Here is a 22,715-nt window from a genome sequence, read left to right as displayed (position 1 = left end):
ACTGTCCCCGTGGCGAAATGGGCTAACGCAATCGGCTGTTAACCGAAAGGTTGGAGTTTCGAGCCCTCCCGGGAGTGGTGTGTTGCTTTTTTCTTTGCACTGATAGCTTTGAAGATATGTTCTGATGGTGGTGAGAGTGGAGCAGGACTGTCTCCGTGGCGCAATAGGCTTGCGCGATCGGCTGTTAACCGAAAGGTTGGAGGTTCGAGCCATTCCAGGAGTGGTGTGTTGCTTTTTTCTTTGTGGTAATAGCTTTGAAGATATGTTCTGATGGTGGTGAGAGTGGAGCACGACTGTCTCCATGGCGCAATTGGCTAGCGCGATCGGCTGTTAACCAAAGGTTGGAGTTTCGAGCCCACCCGATGGTGGTGCGGCGCTTTTTTTTCTTTGTGGTGATAGCTTTGATGATATGTTCTGATGGTGGTGAGAGTGGAGCAGGACTGTCTCCGTGGCGCAATTGGCTACCGCGATTGGCTGTTAACCGAAAGCTTGGAGTTTCGAACCCTCCCGGGACTGGTGTGTTGCTTTTTTCTTTGCACTGATAGCTTTGAAGATATGTTCTGATGGTGGTGAGAGTGGAGCAGGACTGTCTTCGTGGCGCAATTGGCTTGCGCGATCGGCTGTTAACCGAAAGGTTGGAGGTTCGAGCACCACCGGGTGGTGGTGCGGCGCTTTTTTTTCTTTGCACTGATAGCTTTGAAGATATGTTCTGATAGTGGTGAGAGTGGAGGAGGACTGTCTCCGGGGCGCAATTGGCTTGCGTGATCGGCTGTTAACCGAAAGGTTGGAGGTTCGAGCCCACCCGGTGGTGGTGCGGCGCTTTTTTTTTTGGGCTGATAGCTTTGAAGTTATGTTCTGATGGTGGTGAGAAGGGAGCAAGTATGTCTGCGTGGCGCAATTGGCTAGCGCGATCGGCTGTAAACCGAAAGGTTGGAGTTTCGAGCCCTCCCGGGAGTGGTGTGTTGCTTTTTGCTTTGTGGTAATAGCTTTCAAGATATGTTCTGATGGTGGTGAGAGTGGAGCAGGACTGTCTCCATGGCGCAATTGGCTAGCGCGATCGGCTGTTAACCGAAAGGTTGGAGTTTCGAGCCCACCCGGTGGTGGTGCGGCGCTTTTTTTTTCTTTGGGCTGATAGCTCTGAAGAAATGTTCTGACGGTGGTGATAGTGGAGCAGGACTGTCTCCGTGGCGCAATTGGCTAGCGCGATCGGCTGTTAACCGAAAGGTTGGAGGTTCGAGCCCACCCGGTGGCGGTGCGGCGCTTTTTCTTTCTTTGGGGCGATAGCTCTGAAGAAATGGTCTGACGGTGGTGAGAGTGGAGCACGACTGTCTCTGTGGCGCAATTGGCTAGCGCGATCGGCTGTTAACCGAAAGGTTGGAGGTTCGAGCCCACCCGGTGGTGGTGCGGCGCTTTTTTTTCTTTGGGCTGATAGCTCTGAAGAAATGTTCTGACGGTGGTGAGAGTGGAGCAGGACTGTCCCCGTGGCGCCATTGGCTAGCGCGATCGGCTGTTAACCAAAAAGTTTGAGGTTCGAGCCCTCCCGGTTGGGGTGTGTTGCTTTTTTCTTTCCGCTGATAGCTTTGAAGATATTTTCTGATGGTGGTGAGCGTGGAGCACGATTGTCTCCGTTGCGCAATGGGCTAGCGCGATTTGCCGTTAACCGAAAGGTTGGAGGTTCGAGCCCACCTTGTGGTGGTGCTGCGCTTTTTTTCTTTGGATGATAGCTTGAAAGATATGTTCTAATGGTGGTGACAGTGGAGCAGGACTGTCTCCGTGGCGCAATTGGCCAGCGCGATCGGCTGTTAACCGAAAAGTTGGAGGTTCGAGCCCTCCCGGGAGTGGTGTGTTGCTTTTTTCTTTGTGCTGATAGCTTTGAAGATATGTTCCGATGGTGGTAAGAGTGGAGCGCGACTGTCTCCGTGGCGCAATTGGCTAGTGCGATCGGCTGTTAACCGAAAGGTTGTAGGTTCGAGCCCACCCGGTGGTGGTGCGGCGCTTTTTTTTCTTTGAACTGATAGCTTTGAAGATATGTTCTGATGGAGGTGAGAAGAGAGCAAGTTTGTCTCCGTGGCGCAATGGGCTAGCCCGATCGGCTGTTAACCGAAAGGTTGGAGTTTCGAGCCCGCCCGGGAGTGATGTGTTGCTTTTTTCTTTGCGCTGATAGCTTTGAATATATGTTCTGATGGTGGTGAGAGCGGAGCAAGACTGTCTCCGTGGCGCAAAGGGCTAACGCGATCGGCTGTTAACCGAAAGGTTCGAGTTTCGAGCCCTCCCGGGAGTGGTGTGTTGCTTTTTTCTTTGAGCTAATAGCTTTGAAGATATGTTCTGATGGTGGTGAGAGTGGAGCAGGACTGTCTCCGTGGCGCAATTGGCTAGCGCGATAGGCTGTTAACCGAACGTTTAGAGGTTCGAGCCCACCCGGTGGTGGTGCGGTGCTTTTTTTTCTTTGTGCTGATAGCTTTGAAGATATGTTCTGATGGTGGTGAGAGTGAAGCAAGACTGTCTCCGTGGCGCAATGGGCTAGCGCGATCGGCTGTTAACCGAAAGGTTGGAGTTTCGAGCCCTCCCGGTGGTGGTGCGGCGCTTTTTTTTCTTTGGGGTGATAGCTCTGAATAAATGTTGTGACGGTGGTGAGAGTGGAGCAGGACTGTCTCCGTGGCGCAATTGGCTCTCGCGATCGGCTGTTAACTGAAAGGTTGGAGGTTCGAGCCCACCCGGTGGTGGTGCGGCGCTTTTTTTTCTTTGCACTGATAGCTTTGAAGATATATTCTGATGGTGATGAGAGTGGAGCAAGACTGTCCCCGTGGCGCAATGGGCTACCGCGATCGGATGTTAACCGAAAGGTTAGAGTTTCAAGCCCTCCCGGGAGTGGTGTGTTGCTTTTTTCTTTGCACTGATAGCTTTGAAGATATGTTCTGATGGTGGTGAGAGTGGAGCAGGACTGTCTCCGTGGCGCAATTGGCTTGCGCGATCGGCTGTTAACCGAAAGGTTGGAGTTTCGAGCCCTCCCGGGAGTGGTGTGTTGCTTTTTTTCTTTGTGGTAATAGCTTTTAGGATATGTTCTGATGATGGTGAGAGTGGAGCAGGACTGTCTCCGTGGCGCAATTGGCTTGCGCGATCGGCTGTTAACCGAAAGGTTGGAGTTTCGAGCCCTCCCGGGGGTGGTGTGTTGCTTTTTTCTTTGCGCTGATAGCTTTGAAGATATGTTCTGATGGTGGTGAGAGTGGAGCACGACTGTCTCCGTGGCGCAGTTGGCTAGCGCGATCGGCTGTAAACCGAAAGGTTGGAGGTTCGAGCCCACCCGGTGATGGTGTGGCGCTTTTTTTCTTTGTGCTCATAGCTTTGAAGATATGTTTTGATGGTGCTGAGAGTGGAGCAGGACTGTCTCCATGGCGCAATTGGCTAGCGCGATCGGCTGTTAACCGAAAGGTTGAAGGTTCGAGCCCACCCGGGGGTAGTGCGGCGCTTTTTTTTTCTTTGGGGCGATAGCTCTGAAGAAATGGTCTGACGGTGGTGAGAATGGAGCCCGACAGTGTCTGTGACGCAATTGGCTAGCGCGATCGGCTGTTAACCGAAAAGTTAGAGGTTCGAGCCCACCCGGTGGTGGTGCGGCGCTTTTTTTCTGGGGGCTGATAGCTTTGAAGATATGTTCTGATGGTGGTGAGAGTAGAGCAGGACTGTCTCCGTGACGCAATTGGCTAGCGCGATCGGCTGTTAACCGAAAAGATGGAGGTTCGAGCCCACCCGGTGGTGGTGTGGCGCTTTTTTTTCTTTGGCTGATAGCATTGAAAATATGTTCTGATGGTGGTGAGAGTGGAGCAGGACTGTCTCCATGGCGCAAGTGGCTAGCGCGATCAGCTGTTAACCAAAAGGTCGGAGGTTCAAGCCCACCCAGTGGTGGTATGCCGCTTTTTTTTCTTTGGGCTGATAGCTTTGAAGATATGTTCTGATGGTGGTGAGAGTAGAGCAGGACTGTCTCCGTGGCGCAATTGGCTAGCGCGATCGGCTGTTGACCGGAAGGTTGGAGTTTCGAGCCCTCCCGGGAGTGGTGTGTTGCTTTTTTCTTTGCGCTGATAGCTTTGAAGATATGTTCTGATGGTGGTGAGAGTGGAGCAAGACTGTCTCCATGGCGCAATGGGCTAGCGCGATCGGCTGTTAACCGAAAGGTTTGAGGTTCGAGCCCACCCGGTGGTGGTGCAGCGCTTTTTTTTCTTTGCGCTGATAGCTTTGAAGATATGTTCTGATGATGGTGAGAGTGGAGCAGGACTGTCTCCGTGGCGCAATTGGCCAGCGCGATCGGCTGTTAACCAAAAAGTTGGAGGTTCGAGCCCTTCCGGGAGTGGTGTGTTGCTTTTTTCTTTGTGCTGATAGCTTTGAAGATATGTTCCGATGGTGGTAAGAGTGGAGCGCGACTGTCTCCGTGGCGCAATTGGCTAGTGCGATCGGCTGTTAACCGAAAGGTTGGAGGTTCGAGCTCACCCGGTGGTGGTGCGGCGCTTTTTTTTCTTTGGGCTGATAGCTTTGAAGATATGTTCTGATGGTGGTGAGAGTGGAGCAGGAGTGTCTCCGTGGCGCAATTGGCTAGCGCGATTGGCTGTTAACCGAAAGTTTGGAGGTTCGAGAACACCCGATGGTGGTGCGGCGCTTTTTTTCTTTGTTCTGATAGCTTTGAAGATATGTTCTGATGGTGGTGAGAGTGGAGCAAGACTGTCCCCGTGGCGCAATGGGCTACCGCGATCGGCTGTTAACCGAAAGGTTGGAGTTTCAAGCCCTCCCGGGAGTGGTGTGTTGCTTTTTTCTTTGCGCTGATAGCTTTGAAGATATGTTCTGATGGTTGTGAGAGTGAAGCAAGACTGTCTCCGTGCGCAATGGGCTAGCGCGATCGGCTGTTAACCGAAAAGTTGGAGTTTCGAGCCCTCCCGGTGGTAGTGCGGCGCTTTTTTTTCTTTGGGGTGATAGCTCTGAATAAATGTTCTGATGGTGGTGAGAGTGGAGCAAGACTGTCCCCGTGGCGCAATGGGCTACCGCGATCGGCTGTTAACCGAAAGGTTGGAGTTTCGAGCCCTCCCGGGAGTGGTGTGTTGCTTTTTTTCTTTGTGGTAATAGCTTTTAAGATATGTACTGATGGTGGTGAGAGTGGAGCAGGACTGTCTCCATGGCGCAATTGGCTAGCGCGATCGGCTGTTAACCGAAAGGTTGGAGTTTCGAGCCCACCCGGTGGTGGTGCGGCGCTTTTTTTCTTTGGGCTGATAGCTTTGAAGATATGTTCTGATGGTGGTGAGAGCGGAGCAAGACTGTCTCCGTGGCGCAAAGGGCTAGCGCGATCGGCTGTTAACCGAAAGGTTCGAGTTTCGAGCCCTCCCGGGAGTGGTGTGTTGCTTTTTTCTTTGCGCTGATAGCTTTGAAGATATGTTCTGATGGTGGTGAGAGTGGAGCAGGACTGTCTCCGTGGCGCAATGGGCTAGCGCGATCGGCTGTTAACCGAAAGGTTGGAGTTTCGAGCCCTCCCGGTGGTGGTGCGGCGCTTTTTTTCTTTGGGGTGAGAGCTCTGAATAAATGTTTTGACGGTGGTGAGAGTGGAGCAGGACTGTCTTCGTAGCGCAATTGGCTTACGCGATCGGCTGTTAACCGAAAGGTTGGAGGTTCGAGCCCTCCCGGGAGTGGTGTGTTGCTTTTTTCTTTGCACTGATAGCTCTGAAGAAATGGTCTGACGGTGGTAGAGTGGAGCACGACTGTCCCCGTGGCGAAATGGGCTAACGCAATCGGCTGTTAACCGAAAGGTTGGAGTTTCGAGCCCTCCCGGGAGTGGTGTGTTGCTTTTTTCTTTGCACTGATAGCTTTGAAGATATGTTCTGATGGTGGTGAGAGTGGAGCAGGACTGTCTCCGTGGCGCAATAGGCTTGCGCGATCGGCTGTTAACCGAAAGGTTGGAGGTTCGAGCCATTCCAGGAGTGGTGTGTTGCTTTTTTCTTTGTGGTAATAGCTTTGAAGATATGTTCTGATGGTGGTGAGAGTGGAGCACGACTGTCTCCATGGCGCAATTGGCTAGCGCGATCGGCTGTTAACCAAAGGTTGGAGTTTCGAGCCCACCCGATGGTGGTGCGGCGCTTTTTTTTCTTTGTGGTGATAGCTTTGATGATATGTTCTGATGGTGGTGAGAGTGGAGCAGGACTGTCTCCGTGGCGCAATTGGCTACCGCGATTGGCTGTTAACCGAAAGCTTGGAGTTTCGAACCCTCCCGGGAGTGGTGTGTTGCTTTTTTCTTTGCACTGATAGCTTTGAAGATATGTTCTGATGGTGGTGAGAGTGGAGCAGGACTGTCTTCGTGGCGCAATTGGCTTGCGCGATCGGCTGTTAACCGAAAGGTTGGAGGTTCGAGCACCACCGGGTGGTGGTGCGGCGCTTTTTTTTCTTTGCACTGATAGCTTTGAAGATATGTTCTGATAGTGGTGAGAGTGGAGGAGGACTGTCTCCGGGGCGCAATTGGCTTGCGTGATCGGCTGTTAACCGAAAGGTTGGAGGTTCGAGCCCACCCGGTGGTGGTGCGGCGCTTTTTTTTTGGGCTGATAGCTTTGAAGTTATGTTCTGATGGTGGTGAGAAGGGAGCAAGTATGTCTGGGTGGCGCAATTGGCTAGCGCGATCGGCTGTAAACCGAAAGGTTGGAGTTTCGAGCCCTCCCGGGAGTGGTGTGTTGCTTTTTGCTTTGTGGTAATAGCTTTCAAGATATGTTCTGATGGTGGTGAGAGTGGAGCAGGACTGTCTCCATGGCGCAATTGGCTAGCGCGATCGGCTGTTAACCGAAAGGTTGGAGTTTCGAGCCCACCCGGTGGTGGTGCGGCGCTTTTTTTTTCTTTGGGCTGATAGCTCTGAAGAAATGTTCTGACGGTGGTGATAGTGGAGCAGGACTGTCTCCGTGGCGCAATTGGCTAGCGCGATCGGCTGTTAACCGAAAGGTTGGAGGTTCGAGCCCACCCGGTGGCGGTGCGGCGCTTTTTCTTTCTTTGGGGCGATAGCTCTGAAGAAATGGTCTGACGGTGGTGAGAGTGGAGCACGACTGTCTCTGTGGCGCAATTGGCTAGCGCGATCGGCTGTTAACCGAAAGGTTGGAGGTTCGAGCCCACCCGGTGGTGGTGCGGCGCTTTTTTTTCTTTGGGCTGATAGCTCTGAAGAAATGTTCTGACGGTGGTGAGAGTGGAGCAGGACTGTCCCCGTGGCGCCATTGGCTAGCGCGATCGGCTGTTAACCAAAAAGTTTGAGGTTCGAGCCCTCCCGGTTGGGGTGTGTTGCTTTTTTCTTTCCGCTGATAGCTTTGAAGATATTTTCTGATGGTGGTGAGCGTGGAGCACGATTGTCTCCGTTGCGCAATGGGCTAGCGCGATTTGCCGTTAACCGAAAGGTTGGAGGTTCGAGCCCACCTTGTGGTGGTGCTGCGCTTTTTTTCTTTGGATGATAGCTTGAAAGATATGTTCTAATGGTGGTGACAGTGGAGCAGGACTGTCTCCGTGGCGCAATTGGCCAGCGCGATCGGCTGTTAACCGAAAAGTTGGAGGTTCGAGCCCTCCCGGGAGTGGTGTGTTGCTTTTTTCTTTGTGCTGATAGCTTTGAAGATATGTTCCGATGGTGAAAAGAGTGGAGCGCGACTGTCTCCGTGGCGCAATTGGCTAGTGCGATCGGCTGTTAACCGAAAGGTTGTAGGTTCGAGCCCACCCGGTGGTGGTGCGGCGCTTTTTTTTCTTTGAACTGATAGCTTTGAAGATATGTTCTGATGGAGGTGAGAAGAGAGCAAGTTTGTCTCCGTGGCGCAATGGGCTAGCCCGATCGGCTGTTAACCGAAAGGTTGGAGTTTCGAGCCCGCCCGGGAGTGATGTGTTGCTTTTTTCTTTGCGCTGATAGCTTTGAATATATGTTCTGATGGTGGTGAGAGCGGAGCAAGACTGTCTCCGTGGCGCAAAGGGCTAACGCGATCGGCTGTTAACCGAAAGGTTCGAGTTTCGAGCCCTCCCGGGAGTGGTGTGTTGCTTTTTTCTTCGAGCTAATAGCTTTGAAGATATGTTCTGATGGTGGTGAGAGTGGAGCAGGACTGTCTCCGTGGCGCAATTGGCTAGCGCGATAGGCTGTTAACCGAACGTTTAGAGGTTCGAGCCCACCCGGTGGTGGTGCGGTGCTTTTTTTTCTTTGTGCTGATAGCTTTGAAGATATGTTCTGATGGTGGTGAGAGTGAAGCAAGACTGTCTCCGTGGCGCAATGGGCTAGCGCGATCGGCTGTTAACCGAAAGGTTGGAGTTTCGAGCCCTCCCGGTGGTGGTGCGGCGCTTTTTTTTCTTTGGGGTGATAGCTCTGAATAAATGTTGTGACGGTGGTGAGAGTGGAGCAGGACTGTCTCCGTGGCGCAATTGGCTCTCGCGATCGGCTGTTAACTGAAAGGTTGGAGGTTCGAGCCCACCCGGTGGTGGTGCGGCGCTTTTTTTTCTTTGCACTGATAGCTTTGAAGATATATTCTGATGGTGATGAGAGTGGAGCAAGACTGTCCCCGTGGCGCAATGGGCTACCGCGATCGGATGTTAACCGAAAGGTTAGAGTTTCAAGCCCTCCCGGGAGTGGTGTGTTGCTTTTTTCTTTGCACTGATAGCTTTGAAGATATGTTCTGATGGTGGTGAGAGTGGAGCAGGACTGTCTCCGTGGCGCAATTGGCTTGCGCGATCGGCTGTTAACCGAAAGGTTGGAGTTTCGAGCCCTCCCGGGAGTGGTGTGTTGCTTTTTTTCTTTGTGGTAATAGCTTTTAGGATATGTTCTGATGATGGTGAGAGTGGAGCAGGACTGTCTCCGTGGCGCAATTGGCTTGCGCGATCGGCTGTTAACCGAAAGGTTGGAGTTTCGAGCCCTCCCGGGGGTGGTGTGTTGCTTTTTTCTTTGCGCTGATAGCTTTGAAGATATGTTCTGATGGTGGTGAGAGTGGAGCACGACTGTCTCCGTGGCGCAGTTGGCTAGCGCGATCGGCTGTAAACCGAAAGGTTGGAGGTTCGAGCCCACCCGGTGATGGTGTGGCGCTTTTTTTCTTTGTGCTCATAGCTTTGAAGATATGTTTTGATGGTGCTGAGAGTGGAGCAGGACTGTCTCCATGGCGCAATTGGCTAGCGCGATCGGCTGTTAACCGAAAGGTTGAAGGTTCGAGCCCACCCGGGGGTAGTGCGGCGCTTTTTTTTTCTTTGGGGCGATAGCTCTGAAGAAATGGTCTGACGGTGGTGAGAATGGAGCCCGACAGTGTCTGTGACGCAATTGGCTAGCGCGATCGGCTGTTAACCGAAAAGTTAGAGGTTCGAGCCCACCCGGTGGTGGTGCGGCGCTTTTTTTCTGGGGGCTGATAGCTTTGAAGATATGTTCTGATGGTGGTGAGAGTAGAGCAGGACTGTCTCCGTGACGCAATTGGCTAGCGCGATCGGCTGTTAACCGAAAAGATGGAGGTTCGAGCCCACCCGGTGGTGGTGCGGCGCTTTTTTTTCTTTGGCTGATAGCATTGAAAATATGTTCTGATGGTGGTGAGAGTGGAGCAGGACTGTCTCCATGGCGCAAGTGGCTAGCGCGATCAGCTGTTAACCAAAAGGTCGGAGGTTCAAGCCCACCCAGTGGTGGTATGCCGCTTTTTTTTCTTTGGGCTGATAGCTTTGAAGATATGTTCTGATGGTGGTGAGAGTAGAGCAGGACTGTCTCCGTGGCGCAATTGGCTAGCGCGATCGGCTGTTGACCGGAAGGTTGGAGTTTCGAGCCCTCCCGGGAGTGGTGTGTTGCTTTTTTCTTTGCGCTGATAGCTTTGAAGATATGTTCTGATGGTGGTGAGAGTGGAGCAAGACTGTCTCCATGGCGCAATGGGCTAGCGCGATCGGCTGTTAACCGAAAGGTTTGAGGTTCGAGCCCACCCGGTGGTGGTGCAGCGCTTTTTTTTCTTTGCGCTGATAGCTTTGAAGATATGTTCTGATGATGGTGAGAGTGGAGCAAGACTGCCTCCGTGGCGCAATGGGCTAGTGCGATCAGCTGTTAACCGAAAGGTTGGAGTTTCGAGCCCTCCCGGGAGTGGTGTGTTGCTTTTTTCTTTGCGGTAATAGCTTTGAAGATATGTTCTGATGGTGGTGAGATTGGAGCAGGACTGTCTTCGTGGCGCAATTGGCTAGCGCGATCGGCTGTTAACCGAAAGGTTGGAGGTTCGAGCCCAACCGGTGGTGGTGCGGCGCTTTTTTTTTCTTTGGGGTGATAGCTCTGAAGGATTGTTCTGACGGTGGTGAGAGTGGAGCACGACTGTCTCCGTGGGGCAATTGGCTAGCGCGATCGTCTGTTAACCGAAAAGTCGGAGGTTCCGCCCACCTGGTGGTGGTGCGGCGCTTTTTTTATTTTGGGCTGATAGCTTTGAAGATATGTTCTGATGGTGGTGAGAGGGGAGCAGGACTGTCTCCGTGGCGCAATCGGCTAGCGCGATCGGCTGTTAACTGAAACGTTGGAAGTTCGAGCCCACCCGGTGGTGGTGCTGGTGCGGCGCTTTTTTTTTCTTTGGGCTGATAGCTTTGAAGATATGTTCTGATGGTGGTGAGAGTGGAGCAGGACTGTCTCCGTGGCGCAATTGGCTAGCGCGATCGGCTGTTAACCGAGCGGTTGGAGTTTCGAGCCCACCCGGCGGTGGTGCGGCGCTTTTTTTTATTTGGGCTGATAGCTTTGAAGATATGTTCTGATGGTGGTGAGAGTAGAGCAGGACTGTCTCCGTGGCGCAATTGGCAAGCGCGATCGGCTGTTAACCAAAAGGTTGGAGTTTCGAGCCCTCCCGCGAGTGGTGTGTTGCTTTTTTCTTTGCGCTGATAGCTTTGAAGATATGTTCTGATGGTGGTGAGAGTGGAGCAGGACTGTCTCCGTGGCGCAATTGGCTAGCGTGATCGGCTGTTAACCGAAAAGTTGGAGGTTCGAGCCCACACGGTGGTGGTGCGGCGCTTTTTTTCTTTGGGCTGATAGCTTTGAAGATATGTTCTGATGGTGGTTAGAGTGGAGCAGGACTGCCTCCATGGCGCAATTGGCTAGCGCGATCGGCTGCTAACCAAAAGGTCGGAGGTTCGAGCACACTCGGTGGTGGTATGGCGCTTTTTTTGGGCTGATAGCTCTGAATAAATGATTTGACAGTGGTGAGAGTGGAGCAGGACTGTCTTCGTGGCGCAATTGGCTTACGCGATCGGCTGTTAACCGAAAGGTTGGAGGTTCGAGCCCTCCCGGGAGTGGTGTGTTGCTTTTTTCTTTGCACTGATAGCTCTGAAGAAATGGTCTGATGGTGGTGAGAGTGGAGCACGACTGTCCCCGTGGCGAAATGGGCTAACGCAATCGGCTGTTAACCGAAAGGTTGGAGTTTCGAGCCCTCCCGGGAGTGGTGTGTTGCTTTTTTCTTTGCACTGATAGCTTTGAAGATATGTTCTGATGGTTGTGAGAGTGGAGCAGGACTGTCTCCGTGGTGCAATTGGCTTGCGCGATCGGCTGTTAACCGAAAGGTTGGAGGTTCGAGCCCTCCCAGGAGTGGTGTGTTGCTTTTTTCTTTGTGGTAATAGCTTTGAAGATATGTTCTGATGGTGGTGAGAGTGGAGCACGACTGTCTCCATGGCGCAATCGGCTAGCGCGATCGGCTGTTAACCGAAAGGTTGGAGTTTCGAGCCCACCCGATGGTGGTGCGGCGCTTTTTTTCTTTGTGGTGATAGCTTTGATGATATGTTCTGATGGTGGTGAGAGTGGAGCAGGACTGTCTCCGTGGCGCAATTGGCTACCGCGATTGGCTGTTAACCGAAAGCTTGGAGTTTCGAACCCTCCCGGGAGTGGTGTGTTGCTTTTTTCTTTGCACTGATAGCTTTGAAGATATGTTCTGATGGTGGTGAGAGTGGAGCAGGACTGTCTTCGTGGCGCAATTGGCTTGCGCGATCGGCTGTTAACCGAAAGGTTGGAGGTTCGAGCACCACGCGGTGGTGGTGCGGCGCTTTTTTTCTTTGCAGTGATAACTTTGAAGATATGTTCTGATAGTGGTGAGAGTGGAGCAGGACTGTCTCCGTGGCGCAATTGGCTTGCGTGATCGGCTGTTACCGAAAGGTTGGAGGTTCGAGCCCACCCGGTGGTGGTGCGGCGCTTTTTTTTCTTTGCGCTGATAGCTTTGAAGATATGTTCTGATGGTGGTGAGAGTGGAGTAGGACTGTCTCCGTGGTGCAATGGGCTAGCGCGATCGGCTGTTAACCGAAAGGTTGGAGTTTCGAGCCCTCCCGGTGGTGGTGCGGCGCTTTTTTCCTTTGCGGTGATAGCTCTGAATAAATGTTTTGACGGTGGTGAGAGTGGAGCAGGACTGTCTTCGTGGCGCAATTGGCTTACCCGATCGGCTGTTAACCGAAAGGTTGGAGGTTCGAGCCCTCCCGGGAGTGGTGTGTTGCTTTTTTCTTTGCGCTGATAGCTTTGAAGATATGTTCTGATGGTGGTGAGAGTGGAGCAGGACTGTCTTCGTGGCGCAATCGGCTTGCGCGATCGGCTGTTAACCGAAAGGTTGGAGGTTCGAGCACCACCCGGTGGTGGTGCGGCGCTTTTTTTCTTTGCACTGATAGCTTTGAAGATATGTTCTGATAGTGGTGAGAGTGGAGCAGGACTGTCTCCGTGGCGCAATTGGCTAGCGCAATCGGCTGTTAACCGAAAGGTTGGAGTTTCGAGCCCACCCGGCGGTGGTGTGGCGCTTTTTTTTCTTTGGGCTGATAGCTTTGAAGATATGTTCTGATGGTGGTGAGAGTAGAGCAGGACTGTCTCCGTGGCGCAATTGGCTAGCGCGATCGGCTGTTAACCGGAAGGTTGGAGGTTCGAGCCCAACCGGTGGTGGTGGGCGCTTTTTTTTTCTTTGGGGTGATAGCTCTGAAGAAATGTTCTGACGGTGGTGAGAGTGGAGCACGACTGTCTCCGTGGGGCAATTGGCTAGCGCGATCGGCTGTTAACCAAAAGGTCGGAGGTTCGAGCACACCCGGTGGTGGTATGGCGCTTTTTTTGGGCTGATAGCTTTGAAGATATGTTCTGATGGTGGTGAGAGTAAAGCAGGACTGTCTCCGGGGCGCAATTGGCTAGCGCGATCGGCTGTTAACCGAAAGGTTGGAGGTTCGAGCCCTCCCGGGAGTGGTGTGTTGCTTTTTTCTTTGCCCTGATAGCTTTGAAGATATGTTCTGATGGTGGTGAGAGTGGAGCAGGACTGTCTCCGTGGCGCAATGGGCTAGCGCGATCGGCTGTTACCCGAAAGGTTGGAGTTTCGAGCCCTCCCAGTGGTGGTGCGGCGCTTTTTTTCTTTGGGGTGATAGCTCTGAATAAATGTTTTGACAGTGGTGAGAGTGGAGCAGGACTGTCTTCGTGGCGCAGTTGGCTTACGCGATCGGCTGTTAACCGAAAGGTTGGAGGTTCGAGCCCTCCCGGGAGTGGTGTGTTGCTTTTTTCTTTGCACTGATAGCTCTGAAGAAATGGTCTGATGGTGGTGAGAGTGGAGCACGACTGTCCTCGTGGCGAAATGGGCTAACGCAATCGGCTGTTAACCGAAAGGTTGGAGTTTCGAGCCCTCCCGGGAGTGGTGTGTTGCTTTTTTCTTTGCACTGATAGCTTTGAAGATATGTTCTGATGGTGGTGAGAGTGGAGCAGGACTGTCTCCGTGGTGCAATTGGCTTGCGCGATCGGCTGTTAACCGAAAGGTTGGAGGTTCGAGCCCTCCCAGGAGTGGTGTGTTGCTTTTTTCTTTGTGGTAATAGCTTTGAAGATATGTTCTGATGGTGGTGAGAATGGAGCACGACTGTCTCCATGGCGCAATCGGCTAGCGCGATCGGCTGTTAACCGAAAGGTTGGAGTTTCGAGCCCACCCGATGGTGGTGCGGCGCTTTTTTTTCTTTGTGGTGATAGCTTTGATGATATGTTCTGATGGTGGTGAGAGTGGAGCAGGACTGTCTCCGTGGCGCAATTGGCTACCGCGATTGGCTGTTAACCGAAAGCTTGGAGTTTCGAACCCTCCCGGGAGTGGTGTGTTGCTTTTTCTTTGCACTGATAGCTTTGAAGATATGTTCTGATGGTGGTGAGAGTGGAGCAGGACTGTCTTCGTGGCGCAATTGGCTTGCGCGATCGGCTGTTAACCGAAAGGTTGGAGGTTCGAGCACCACCCGGTGGTGGTGCGGCGCTTTTTTTCTTTGCACTGATAACTTTGAAGATATGTTCTGATAGTGGTGAGAGTGGAGCAGGACTGTCTCCGTGGCGCAATTGGCTTGAGTGATCGGCTGTTAACCGAAAGGTTGGAGGTTCGAGCCCACCCGGTGGTGGTGCGGCGCTTTTTTTTCTTTGCGCTGATAGCTTTGAAGATATGTTCTGATGGTGGTGAGAGTGGAGCAGGACTGTCTCCGTGGCGCAATGGGCTAGCGCGATCGGCTGTTAACCGAAAGGTTGGAGTTTCGAGCCCTCCCGGTGGTGGTGCGGCGCTTTTTTCCTTTGCGGTGATAGCTCTGAATAAATGTTTTGACGGTGGTGAGAGTGGAGCAGGACTGTCTTCGTGGCGCAATTGGCTTACCCGATCGGCTGTTAACCGAAAGGTTGGAGGTTCGAGCCCTCCCGGGAGTGGTGTGTTGCTTTTTTCTTTGCGCTGATAGCTTTGAAGATATGTTCTGATGGTGGTGAGAGTGGAGCAGGACTGTCTTCGTGGCGCAATTGGCTTGCGCGATCGGCTGTTAACCGAAAGGTTGGAGGTTCGAGCACAACCCGGTGGTGGTGCGGCGCTTTTTTTCTTTGCACTGATAGCTTTGAAGATATGTTCTGATAGTGGTGAGAGTGGAGCAGGACTGTCTCCGTGGCGCAATTGGCTAGCGCAATCGGCTGTTAACCGAAAGGTTGGAGTTTCGAGCCCACCCGGCGGTGGTGTGGCGCTTTTTTTTCTCTGGGCTGATAGCTTTGAAGATATGTTCTGATGGTGGTGAGAGTAGAGCAGGACTGTCTCCGTGGCGCAATTGGCTAGCGCGATCGGCTGTTAACCGGAAGGTTGGAGGTTCGAGCCCAACCGGTGGTGGTGGGCGCTTTTTTTCTTTGGGGTGATAGCTCTGAAGAAATGTTCTGACGGTGGTGAGAGTGGAGCACGACTGTCTCCGTGGGGCAATTGGCTAGCGCGATCGGCTGTTAACCGAAAGGTTGGAGGTTCGAGCCCTCCCGGTGGTGGTGCGGCGCTTTTTTTTCTTTGGGGTGATAGCTCTGAAGATATGTTCTGACGGTGGTGAGAGTGGAGCACAATTGTCTCCGTGGCGCAATTGGCTAGCGCGATCTGCTGTTAACCGAAAGGTTGGAGGTTCGAGCCCACCCGGTGGTGGTGCGGCGCTTTTTTTTCTTTGGGCTGATAGCTTTGAAGATATGTTCTCATGGTGGTGAGAGTGGAGCAGGACTGTCTCCGTGGCGCAATTGGCTAGCGCGATCAGCTGTTAACCGAAAAGTTGGAGGTTCGAGCCTACCCGGTGGTTGTGCGGCGCTTTTTTTGTGGGCTGATAGCTTTGAAGATATGTTCTGATGGTGGTGAGAGTGGAGCAGGACTGTCTCCATGGCGCAATTGGCTAGCGTCATCGGCTGTTAACCGAAGAGTTGGAGGTTCGAGCCCACCCGGTGGTAGTGCGGCGCTTTTTTTTCTTTGGGCTGATAGCTTTGAAGATATGTTCTGATAGTGGTGAGAGTGGAGCAGGACTGTCTCCGTGGCGCAATTGGCTAGCGCGATCGGCTGTTAACCAAAAGGTCGGAGGTTCGAGCCCACCCTGTGGTGGTGCGGCGCTTTTTTTTCTTTGGGCTGATAGCTTTGAAGATATGTTCTGATGGTGGTGAGAGTGGAGCAGGACTGTCTCCGTGGCGCAATGGGGTAGCGCGATCAGCTGTTAACCGAAAGGTTGGAGTTTCGAGCCCTCCCGGGAATGGTGTGTCGCTTTTTTCTTTGCGGTAATAGCTTTGAAGATATGTTCTGATGGTGGTGAGAGTGGAGCAGGACTGTCTTCGTGGCGCAATTGGCTAGCGCGATCGGCTGTTAACCGAAGGGTTGGAGGTTCGAGCCCAACCGGTGGTGGTGCGGCGCTTTTTTTTCTTTGGGGTGATAGCTCTGAAGGATTGTTCTGACGGTGGTGAGAGTGGAGCACGACTGTCTCCGTGGGGCAATTATTGCTTAGCGCGATCGGCTGTTAACCGAAAAGTCGGAGGTACGAGCCCACCCGGTGGTGGTGCGGCGCTTTTTTTCTTTGGGCTGATAGCTTTGAAGATATGTTCTGATGGTGGTGAGAGTGGAGCAGGACTGCCTCCATGGCGCAATTGGCTAGCGCGATCGGCTGCTAACCAAAAGGGCGGAGGTTCGAGCAAACCCGGTGGTGGTATGGCGCTTTTTTTTGAGCTGATAGCTTTGAAGATATGTTCTGATGGTGGTGAGAGTGGAGCAGGACTGTCTCCGTGGCGCAATGGGCTAGCGCGATCGGCTGTTACCCGAAAGGTTGGAGTTTCGAGCCCTCCCAGTGGTGGTGCGGCAATTTTTTCTTTGGGGTGATAGCTCTGAATAAATGTTTTGACAGTGGTGAGAGTGGAGCAGGACTATCTTCGTGGCGCAATTGGCTTACGCGATCGGCTGTTAACCGAAAGGTTGGAGGTTCGAGCCCTCCCGGGAGTGGTGTGTTGCTTTTTCTTTGCACTGATAGCTCTGAAGAAATGGTCTGACGGTGGTGAGAGTGGAGCACGACTGTCCCCGTGGCGAAATGGGCTAACGCAATCGGCTGTTAACCGAAAGGTTGGAGTTTCGAGCCCTCCCGGGAGTGGTGTGTTGCTTTTTTCTTTGCACTGATAGCTTTGAAGATATGTTCTGATGGTGGTGAGAGTGGAGCAGGACTGTCTCCGTGGCGCAATTGGCTTGCGCGATCGGCTGTTAACCGAAAGGTTGGAGGTTCGAGCCCTCCCAGGATTGGTGTGTTGCTTTTTTCTTTGTGGTAATAGCTTTGAAGATATGTTCTGATGGTGGTGAGAGTGGAGCACGACTGTCTCCATGGCGCAATCGGCTAGCGCGATCGGCTGTTAACCGAAAGTTTGGAGTTTCGAGCCCACCCGATGGTGGTGCGGCGCTTTTTTTTCTTTGTGGTGATAGCTTTGATGATATGTTCTGATGGTGGTAAGAGTGGAGCAGGACTGTCTCCGTGGCGCAATTGGCTACCGCGATTGGCTGTTAACCGAAAGCTTGGAGTTTCGAACCCTCCCGGGAGTGGTGTGTTGCTTTTATCTTTGCACTGATAGCTTTTAAGATATGTTCTGATAGTGGTGAGAGTGGAGCAGGACTGTCTCCGTGGCGCAATTGGCTTGCGTGATCGGCTGTTAACCGAAAGGTTGGAGGTTCGAGCCCACCCGGTGGTGGTGCGGCGCTTTTTTTTTCTTTGCGCTGATAGCTTTGAAGATATGTTCTGATGGTGGTGAGAGTGGAGCAGGACTGTCTCCGTGGCGCAATGGGCTAGCGCGATCGGCTGTTAACCGAAAGGTTGGAGTTTCGAGCCCTCCCGGTGGTGGTGCGGCGCTTTTTTCCTTTGCGGTGATAGCTCTGAATAAATGTTTTGACGGTGGTGAGAGTGGAGCAGGACTGTCTTCGTGGCGCAATTGGCTTACCCGATCGGCTGTTAACCGAAAGGTTGGAGGTTCGAGCACCACCCGGTGGTGGTGTGGCGCTTTTTTTCTTTGCACTGATAACTTTTAAGATATGTTCTGATAGTGGTGAGAGTGGAGCAGGACTGTCTCCGTGGCGCAATTGGCTTGCGTGATCGGCTGTTAACCGAAAGGTTGGAGGTTCGAGCCCACCCGGTGGTGGTGCGGCGCTTTTTTTTTCTTTGCGCTGATAGCTTTGAAGATATGTTCTGATGGTGGTGAGAGTGGAGCAGGACTGTCTCCGTGGCGCAATGGGCTAGCGCGATCGGCTGTTAACCGAAAGGTTGGAGTTTCGAGCCCTCCCGGTGGTGGTGCGGCGCTTTTTTCCTTTGCGGTGATAGCTCTGAATAAATGTTTTGACGGTGGTGAGAGTGGAGCAGGACTGTCTTCGTGGCGCAATTGGCTTACCCGATCGGCTGTTAACCGAAAGGTTGGAGGTTCGAGCCCTCCCGGGAGTGGTGTGTTGCTTTTTTCTTTGCGCTGATAGCTTTGAAGATATGTTCTGATGGTGGTGAGAGTGGAGCAGGACTGTCTTCGTGGCGCAATTGGCTTGCGCGATCGGCTGTTAACCGAAAGGTTGGAGGTTCGAGCACCACCCGGTGGTGGTGCGGCGCTTTTTTTCTTTGCACTGATAGCTTTGAAGATATGTTCTGATAGTGGTGAGAGTGGAGCAGGACTGTCTCCGTGGCGCAATTGGCTAGCGCAATCGGCTGTTAACCGAAAGGTTGGAGTTTCGAGCCCACCCGGCGGTGGTGTGGCGCTTTTTTTTCTTTGGGCTGATAGCTTTGAAGATATGTTCTGATGGTGGTGAGAGTAGAGCAGGACTGTCTCCGTGGCGCAATTGGCTAGCGCGATCGGCTGTTAACCGGAAGGTTGGAGGTTCGAGCCCAACCGGTGGTGGTGGGCGCTTTTTTTTTCTTTGGGGTGATAGCTTTGAAGAAATGTTCTGACGGTGGTGAGAGTGGAGCACGACTGTCTCCGTGGGGCAATTGGCTAGCGCGATCGGCTGTTAACCGAAAGGTTGGAGGTTCGAGCCCTCCCGGTGGTGGTGCGGCGCTTTTTTTTCTTTGGGGTGATAGCTCTGAAGATATGTTCTGACGGTGGTGAGAGTGGAGCACAATTGTCTCCGTGGCGCAATTGGCTAGCGCGATCTGCTGTTAACCGAAAGGTTGGAGGTTCGAGCCCACCCGGTGGTGGTGCGGCGCTTTTTTTTTCTTTGGGCTGATAGCTTTGAAGATATGTTCTCATGGTGGTGAGAGTGGAGCAGGACTGTCTCCGTGGCGCAATTGGCTAGCGCGATCGGCTGTTAACCGAAAAGTTGGAGGTTCGAGCCTACCCGGTGGTTGTGCGGCGCTTTTTTGTGGGCTGATAGCTTTGAAGATATATTCTGATGGTGTTGAGAGTGGAGCAGGACTGTCTCAATGGCGCAATTGGATAGCGTCATCGGCTGTTAACCAAAGAGTTGGAGGTTCGAGCCCACCCGGTGGTAGTGCGGCGCTTTTTTTTTCTTTGGGCTGATAGCTTTGAAGATATGTTCTGATAGTGGTGAGAGTGGAGCAGGACTGTCTCAGTGGCGCAATTGGCTAGCGCGATCGGCTGTTAACCAAAAGGTCGGAGGTTCGAGCCCACCCGGTGGTGGTGCGGCGCTTTTTTTTCTTTGGGCTGATAGCTTTGAAGATATGTTCTGATGGTGGTGAGAGTGGAGCAGGACTGTCTCCGTGGCGCAATGGGGTAGCGCGATCAGCTGTTAACCGAAAGGTTGGAGTTTCGAGCCCTCCCGGGAGTGCTGTGTCACTTTTTTCTTTGCGGTAATAGCTTTGAAGATATGTTCTGATGGTGGTGAGAGTGGAGCAGGACTGTCTCCGTGGCGCAATTGGCTAGCGCGATCGGCTGTTAACCGAAAAGTTGGAGGTTCGAGCCTACCCGGTGGTTGTGCGGCGCTTTTTTTGTGGGCTGATAGCTTTGAAGATATGTTCTGATGGTGGTGAGAGTGGAGCAGGACTGTCTCCATGGCGCAATTGGCTAGCGTCATCGGCTGTTAACCGAAGAGTTGGAGGTTCGAGCCCACCCGGTGGTAGTGCGGCGCTTTTTTTTCTTTGGGCTGATAGCTTTGAAGATTTGTTCTGATAGTGGTGAGAGTGGAGCACGACTGTCTCCGTGGGGCAATTGGCTAGCGGGATCGGCTGTTAACCGAAAGGTTGGAGGTTCGAGCCCTCCCGGTGGTGGTGCGGCGCTTTTTTTTCTTTGGGGTGATAGCTCTGAAGATATGTTCTGACGGTGGTGAGAGTGGAGCACAATTGTCTCCGTGGCACAATTGGCTAGCGCGATCTGCTGTTAACCGAAAGGTTGGAGGTTCGAGCCCACCCGGTGGTGGTGCGGCGCTTTTTTTTCTTTGGGCTGATAGTTTTGAAGATATGTTCTCATGGTGGTGAGAGTGGAGCAGGACTGTCTCCGTGGCGCAATTGGCTAGCGCGATCGGCTGTTAACCGAAAAGTTGGAGGTTCGAGCCTACCCGGTGGTTGTGCGGCGCTTTTTTGTTGGCTGATAGCTTTGAAGATATGTTCTGATGGTGGTGAGAGTGGAGCAGGACTGTCTCCATGGCGCAATTGGCTAGCCTCATCGGCTGTTAACCGAAGAGTTGGAGGTTCGAGCCCACCCGGTGGTAGTGCGGCGCTTTTTTTTCTTTGGGCTGATAGCTTTGAAGATATGTTCTGATAGTGGTGAGAGTGGAGCAGGACTGTCTTAGTGGCGCAATTGGCTAGCGCGATCGGCTGTTAACCAAAAGGTCGGAGGTTCGAGCCCACCCGGTGGTGGTGCGGTGCTTTTTTTTCTTTGGGCTGATAGCTTTGAAGATATGTTCTGATGGTGGTGAGAGTGGAGCAGGACTGTCTCCGTGGCGCAATGGGGTAGTGCGATCAGCTGTTAACCGAAAGGTTGGAGTTTAGAGCCCTCCCGGGAGTGGTGTGTCGCTTTTTTCTTTGCGGTAATAGCTTTGAAGATATGTTCTGATGGTGGTGAGAGTGGAGCAGGACTGTCTTCGTGGCGCAATTGGCTAGCGCGATCGGCTGTTAACCGAAGGGTTGGAGGTTCGAGCCCAACCGGTGGTGGTGCGGCGCTTTTTTTTTCTTTGGGGTGATAGCTCTGAAGGATTGTTCTGACGGTGGTGAGAGTGGAGCACGACTGTCTCCGTGGGGCAATTATTGCCTAGCGCGATCGGCTGTTAACCGAAAAGTCGGAGGTACGAGCCCACCCGGTGGTGGTGCGGCGCTTTTTTTCTTTGGGCTGATAGCTTTGAAGATATGTTCTGATGGTGGTGGGAGGGGAGCAGGACTGTCTCCGTGGCGCAATCGGCTAGCGCGATCGGCTGTTAACCGAAAAGTTGGAGGTTCGAGCCTACCCGGTGGTTGTGCGGCGCTTTTTTTGTGGGCTGATAGCTTTGAAGATATGTTCTGATGGTGGTGAGAGTGGAGCAGGACTGTCTCCATGGCGCAATTGGCTAGCGTCATCGGCTGTTAACCGAAGAGTTGGAGGTTCGAGCCCACCCGGTGGTAGTGCGGCGCTTTTTTTTCTTTGGGCTGATAGCTTTGAAGATATGTTCTGATAGTGGTGAGAGTGGAGCACGACTGTCTCCGTGGGGCAATTGGCTAGCGCGATCGGCTGTTAACCGAAAGGTTGGAGGTTCGAGCCCTCCCGGTGGTGGTGCGGCGCTTTTTTTTCTTTGGGGTGATAGCTCTGAAGATATGTTCTGACGGTGGTGAGAGTGGAGCACAATTGTCTCCGTGGCACAATTGGCTAGCGCGATCTGCTGTTAACCGAAAGGTTGGAGGTTCGAGCCCACCCGGTGGTGGTGCGGCGCTTTTTTTTCTTTGGGCTGATAGTTTTGAAGATATGTTCTCATGGTGGTGAGAGTGGAGCAGGACTGTCTCCGTGGCGCAATTGGCTAGCGCGATCGGCTGTTAACCGAAAAGTTGGAGGTTCGAGCCTACCCGGTGGTTGTGCGGCGCTTTTTTTTGTGGGCTGATAGCTTTGAAGATATGTTCTGATGGTGGTGAGAGTGGAGCAGGACTGTCTCCATGGCGCAATTGGCTAGCGTCATCGGCTGTTAACCGAAGAGTTGGAGGTTCGAGCCCACCCGGTGGTAGTGCGGCGCTTTTTTTTCTTTGGGCTGATAGCTTTGAAGATATGTTCTGATAGTGGTGAGAGTGGAGCAGGACTGTCTCCGTGGCGCAATTGGCTAGCGCGATCGGCTGTTAACCAAAAGGTCGGAGGTTCGAGCCCACCCGGTGGTGGTGCGGGGTTTTTTTTTTGGGCTGATAGCTTTGAAGATATCTTCTGATGGTGGTGAGAGTGGAGCAGGACTGTCTCCGTGGCGCAATGGGGTAGCGCGATCAGTTGTTAACCGAAAGGTTGGAGTTTCGAGCCCTCCCGGGAGTGGTGTGTCGCTTTTTTCTTTGCGGTAATAGCTTTGAAGATATGTTCTGATGGTGGTGAGAGTGGAGCAGGACTGTCTTCGTGGCGCAATTGGCTAGCGCGATCGGCTGTTAACCGAAGGGTTGGAGGTTCGAGCCCAACCGGTGGTGGTGCGGCGCTTTTTTTTTCTTTGGGGTGATAGCTCTGAAGGATTGTTCTGACGGTGGTGAGAGTGGAGCACGACTGTCTCCGTGGGGCAATTATTGCCTAGCGCGATCGGCTGTTAACCGAAAAGTCGGAGGTACGAGCCCACCCGGTGGTGGTGCGGCGCTTTTTTTCTTTGGGCTGATAGCTTTGAAGATATGTTCTGATGGTGGTGAGAGGGGAGCAGGACTGTCTCCGTGGCGCAGTCGGCTAGCGCGATCGGCTGTTAACCGAAACGTTGGAAGTTCGAGCCCACCCGGTGGTGGTGCGGCGCTTTTTTTCTTTGGGCTGATAGCTATGAAGGTATGTTCTGATGGTGGTGAGAGTGGAGCAGGACTGTCTCCGTGGCGCAATTGGCTAGCGCGATCGGCTGTTAACCGAACGGTTGGAGTTTCGAGCCCAC

Source organism: Rhipicephalus microplus, chromosome 4 (assembly GCF_043290135.1).
Source record: "Rhipicephalus microplus isolate Deutch F79 chromosome 4, USDA_Rmic, whole genome shotgun sequence".
Taxonomy (NCBI): domain Eukaryota; kingdom Metazoa; phylum Arthropoda; class Arachnida; order Ixodida; family Ixodidae; genus Rhipicephalus; species Rhipicephalus microplus.
This window is presented reverse-complemented; position numbering follows the sequence as displayed.